This window comes from Hordeum vulgare, chromosome 4H (genome assembly GCF_904849725.1).
Source record: "Hordeum vulgare subsp. vulgare chromosome 4H, MorexV3_pseudomolecules_assembly, whole genome shotgun sequence".
Lineage (NCBI taxonomy): Eukaryota > Viridiplantae > Streptophyta > Magnoliopsida > Poales > Poaceae > Hordeum > Hordeum vulgare.
Window position 1 is genome coordinate 277,378,297 of NC_058521.1, and position 6,000 is coordinate 277,384,296.

Sequence of the window (6,000 nt, forward strand, 5' to 3'; positions counted from 1 at the left end):
TAGACTTCGCGAGGAAGAAGAGATGCTTCTTCCTGAGAAATATCTGGATTATGACAGCATGGTTCGCCATGATTTTCTGGATAGAGATGCTGGTAGACGGATGATTTATAACCTGGTATTTAGTCAGGGTACTCGAGAGACTATTACTTTGCCTGCTCCTTCTTTGTTCGATATTCATGTAGGCAGGTACACTATTATGCCCTCGGACATCTACGGAAAATGGGGGTTAGCCCAACCACCGGTGCCCGTGCCCGAGCCGCCAGTCGAGTACCAGACACCAGTTTATCAGTGGGAGCCAGAGGAGCTCACACAGCAGTGGCATCCACAGTCTGCCCCGGAGCTGGTTATTTTCTGCCTTGGGAGTAGAACAGGCTAGGCCAAAAGGCTAAGCTTGGGGGAGTACATGCTTATGCTTTCTGTTTGTTCGCCGGTGTTTACACTTTGCCACTGTATTATCCATGCTAGTTTATTTTCGTTTTCTTGTTTTCTTGTTTTGTGTCCTTTTGATAAAACCCAAAAAGATTTTCCTTTCTTCTTTTTGCTTGTTGGGAGCTTTCCCGTGTAAATAGTTTTATTTTTCTTTGGGTCAAGGTAGAAGATATTGGTTACAATGTTTAGTGACTCTTGCATGCATACATGTTTAGCTTTCAAAGAGCCATATTACTTTGTCTTCTCCTTTGTGTTTACCTGCAGATTCAGATTGGTCCAATGCATGAGCACGCTTATTATTGTTCACATCGTTCGATCGTGCAAGTGAAAGGCAATAATGATGATATATGATGAAGTGACTGAGACTGGAAAAGCTGGTATGAACTCTATCTATTTTGTTTTTGTAAATATGTCAAGCTTGTCGTTCAAGATTCAGCTTTGTTGTGAGAGAACCATGTTTGCAATGAAAACTTAGAGATCATAGTTTCTGATGCCATGCTTATTTAGCTAGGAGCTTATAATGGTTTGTCTTGAATGCCAACATAGATTTTGAGATGACTATGATGTAGTATGATAGGATGGTATTCTCCTTTGAATGATTCAAGTGGCTTGACTTGGCGCATGTTCATGCATGTAGTTGAAACAAAATCAACATAGCCCTATGATGTTCGTGTTCATGGTGATTTATATCCTGTTCATGCTTGCATTCCATGTTAGTCAAGCTCATTGCATTTTGATGACTGTTGTCGCTCTCTAGTTGGTTGCTTCCCAGTCTTTTGCTAGCCTTCACTTGTACTAAGCGGAATATTGCTTGTGCATCCACTTCCATAAACCCAAATTTTTTTCCATGAGAGTCCACCATACCTACCTATTGCATGTGCCATTCACTAAACCATCAAGAAATAATCTGTTTTGCATGCCCGAACCGCTCATTTGGTGACAGGGGGCTATTGGTATCTTCCATGTTAGGCGTGTTATCCTCGACATGTGTTTATTCACTGTCATTCACGAGAAAGGGACCGGTAATTGGAATGCCCAGTTCCACGCTTAAATCGGAAACATAACTGTAAAACAAGGGTCCCGCTGGATTGATGTTAGTATGGACGGTACCCGAGGATTCGGCTAGCCGTGGAGTGTGATTGATTGGTGGTGGGGGAGTTAAAACTTTACTTTTCTATTTGGGAACCGCCTATAGCATGACTAGCATGGAAGATATTGAGAACTCTTGGTCATTGCGTTGACAATGAAAGCATGCCACCCAAAATTATTTTCTCTGTTTTCAAAGCTTGAGCTCTGGGACCTCTGCAAATCAATGCTTCCCTCTGCGAAGGGCCTGTCTATTTATTTTCCAGTTGAGTGAGCCTCTTCTTATATAAGCACCAATTAGAGAGCATCTCTGTCATTTTTATGCCTTGCTTTTGATTGATATTGAGTATGACTATGACTGGATCTTCGTTGCTATGAATTACAATGTTTTGTCAGCCCTTAATCTTTGAAAGTGCACTGCATTTATGTTTTGCTGTCTCAGAAAGAGCTAGCGAGATACCACCAATTCATATTGCTTCATGATTATTTTGATTGAATTGTTGGTATCCGAAACTCATTATTATTTGCTCGCTAGCTGATTATGCCATTGATATTAGTTTACCGTGAGACCTTTGTGTCACTTGCTTATGTGGTTAACTTGTGATCTTGCTGAAATTCTGGTTATGAGTTAGCCATAGTTGCAACAACAAGATCAAACAGAGTTTGTCAAAGTTTTTTCTTTCTCTCTCAGTTTGTCAACTGAGTTGCTTGAGGAGAAGCAAGGTTTTAAGCTTGGGGAATTTGATACGTCTCCATCGTATCTACTTTTCCAAACTTGTTTGCCCTTGTTTTGTACTCTAATTTGCATGATTTGAATGGAACTAACCCGGAGTGATGTTGTTTTCAGCAGAATTGCCATGGTGTTGTTTTTGTGTAGAAATGAAAGTTCTCGGAACGTCCTGAAAATTTATGGAGAATTTTTCTGGAAAATATGAAAAATACCTGCGCAACGATCCACCAGAGGGGGTGCGCCAGTGGGCCACAAGCCCTGTTGCCGCGGCCACCCCCTTGGCCGCGGCAACCAAGCTTGTGGGCCCACGTGGCTCTGCCGCCCCCAATCTCAGCTCTATAAATTCACTTTTGTCCAGAAAAAAATCAGAAGAGAAGATTTCGTCGCGTTTGCGATACGGAGGCGCCGCCACATCCTGTTCTTCATCTCGAGGACAGATCTGGAGTCCGTTTTGGGCTCCGGAGAGGGGAAATCGTCGCCATCGTCATCATCAACCTTCTTCCCTCTCCAATTCCATGAAGCTCTTCATCGTTCGTCAGTAATCTATTCGTAGGCTCGCTGGGCGGTGATGAGTAGGATGAGATCTATCATGTAATCGAGTTAGTTTTGGCGGGGATTGATCCCTAGTATCCACTATTTTATGATATTGATGTTGCTACCACATTGCCATGCTTAATGCTTGTCGCTAGGGCCCGAGTGCCATGATTTCAGATCTGAAATTATTATGTTGTCACCAATATATGTGTGTTTTAGATTCGATCTTGCAAGTTGTAGTTACTTACTATGTGTTATGACCCGGCAACCCCGGAGTGACAATAACGGGAACCACTCCCGGTGATGATCATAGTTTGAGGAGTTCATGTGTTCACCAAGTGCTAATGCGTTGTTCCGGTTCTTTATTAAAAGGAGAACCTTAATATCCCGTAGTATCCTTTTGGACCCCGCTGCCACGGGAGGGATGGACAATAGATGTCATGCAAGTTCTTTTCCCTAAGCACGTATGACTACACACGAATGCATGCCTACATCACATTGACGAACGGGAGCTAGCCACATATCTCTCCGTGTTATAACTGTTGCATGATGAATATCATCCAAACGAATCATCGACCCATTGCCTACGAGTTTGTCCTACTGCTGTTGTTACTATTGTTGCTACTTGTACTGTTGTTACTACTGTCGCTTGCTACTGTTGCTACTTGCTACTGCTGTCACTACTGCTATTCCTTGCCACTGCTGTTACTCATTACACTACTGCTACCTGCTACAATTTTGATTCGCTGGTCATTGATGGGAACAGACAATTTCCGTCAACGGGCAACTTCTGGCGCCATTGATACAAACGTTAGGAATAGTCTGTTGGTAATAGATCGTTTCTGGCACCGTTGTTACCATACTACTTGGCTGCTGACACTTTGCTTGCAGAAACTAATCTTTCAGGTGTGGTTGAATCTGACACATTCAGCTGCTATTACTTGAGAGTATCCTCTCACCTCCTATTGGCATGTCAAAAAATTTGGGTTGAATACTCTACCCTCGAAAACTGCCTCGATCCCACGCGTTGGTGGGCCGTCAACAACATTCTTCTAGTTTCGTTGTCGGGGAGTGCTAGCAGCATTCTTCTGGTGCCGTTGCAGGGGAAGGTCTGTTGTCACAGAGTCAGGCTCTTTCCCCCTCTCTCCCAGTGGTGCCGGAGTGCCACCGGGGCAAGGAGCATGACGACAATCTACATCAACAATCTTCCCGCCGTCAACGCCAACTCTCTCCCCATCTATTCAGTGGTGTAACACCTCATTTCCCACTGTAACTCTCTACTTAAACATGGTGCTCAACACTACATACTATTTGCCAATTATATGTGTTTATCCTATGGTGTTTGAGTAGATCTGTTTTGTCCTATGGGTTAATTTCGATATGATGTTACTGATATGAGTTGTGGGTTGATATGACGTTGTCCTAAGGTGCCTTCCATGAGGCGCACACGTGAAGGATATAGACTAGAGGGTTTGCAATATGTTCATAATTTGCTTATAGTGGGTGGCGAGAGTGACAGAAACTTACACCTGAGTAAGGGAGTTGTGCGCATATGGGAGTAAATAGGAATTGATGTTTAATTCTATGGTTGGGTTTACCTTAATGATTTGTAGTAGTTGCGGATGCTTGCTAGAGTTCCAATCATAAGTGAATATGATCCAAGTACGGTAAGTGTGTTAGCATATGCCTCTCCCTCATTGCACATCATAAGTATCTATCATATTATATTCAATTGCTTATGGACAATCTTTTTATTGCCTTACACAAAAAACTTTCCACTAAACAACCCCAAACTTTTATTTACTTACTCTTTATTTTCTTGCAAAGTACTTGAAGTTTTATTCTTGTTTTAGGTAAAGCAAACATTAAGTGTGCACAGAGTTGTATCGGTGGTCAATAGAACTTGATTGAATATTTGTTCTACCTTTAGCTCCTTGTTTGTTTCGGCACTTTTACTTATCGAAAAAGGACACAAACGATCCCCTAAACTTGTGGGTTATCAGTCACCTCTCATAGCAGACAGAAGTGAGCTGGAGGAGCTTTTGACTTAGCCTGCTGGGACTTCTGCTAGAAAATTTGTTGGGTTGGTGGGAAGATCCACGAGTACCATTGTGCTTGAACTGCTCAGGAGAACGAGGCGGACGAGGAACCCAGATCTTCCGCCTCTTTGGAACAATCTGAGGTAAGGATGAAGACGAATGAGAGACTGTGAATCGCTTTCTTGAATTCTCGGTCCTGAACAAAGCTAACTCAGCCGTGAGAGCCAAGTTGTAGAACTGATCGAACTCAGGAGGGTCGTGGAGGGCAAGAGAAAGTTGGAAATCTTCCTTGGGACCACCAGTGAATTGATATATCTTGCTCTTCTCATCTATAACATCTTGCTTGGCATAGCGAGTAAGGTTCAAGAAGTCAATGTCATATTGATAAATAGACAAGCTTCCTTGCTTCACACTCCTGAACTTCTCACACATCCTCTCAACAAATCTTGCCGGAATATGATGATCTCTGAAATCACGACATAAGTCATCCCGACTGATCAAACAGTCACCTCTCGAATCCTTGAGCTGCTGCCACCATTCTACTTCCTGATACTTCAGCTAGAAAGTAGCAAATCTGACATAGTCCTCAGGCTTGACATTGCCGCACTCGAAATTCTTACACATGTCACGTAGCCAATCATCTGCATGAAACGGCTGATCATAACAGGTGAAGGACTTGGACTGATTTGCCAAGAATTATTTGAGAGAAGCTAACTGCTGCTAGTTGTTGAAATTCCCTTGCTGGCCTTGGTTCCTTTCTTGCATCATTTGAAGCAGCATCTGAGTGTTTGCATTGGTCGCAGCTATCAAAGCTTTCCAGCCTCTTGAGGAGGTGGAGTGGGTGGCGGGGAGTTTGCCTGCTCTCCGTAACAACCCGGATTCTGGCGAGCTGCTGTTTTGGTGAACTAGAGGCTGGGGTCCCTTGTGCCCCAGACTTGTGCACGGGCATCGGCGACGCCCCTGATAGCAATACATAGGGAAGAACTGCAGGAAGGCAATTGAAGACCCACCAAGGCTACGCCCTTCCCTCTCTCCAGGGGCGTGGAGTACGAAGGCTCGAGATGCAAGGCCCCGGCAAGCCCCCCCCCCCCTTGCCGGGAAGATTCCCAAGGCCCCGACAAGCCCACTACGACAGGAAGGCTCCTGAAGATTAGCAAGACCCCGGCGACCCTCCCTTGCCGG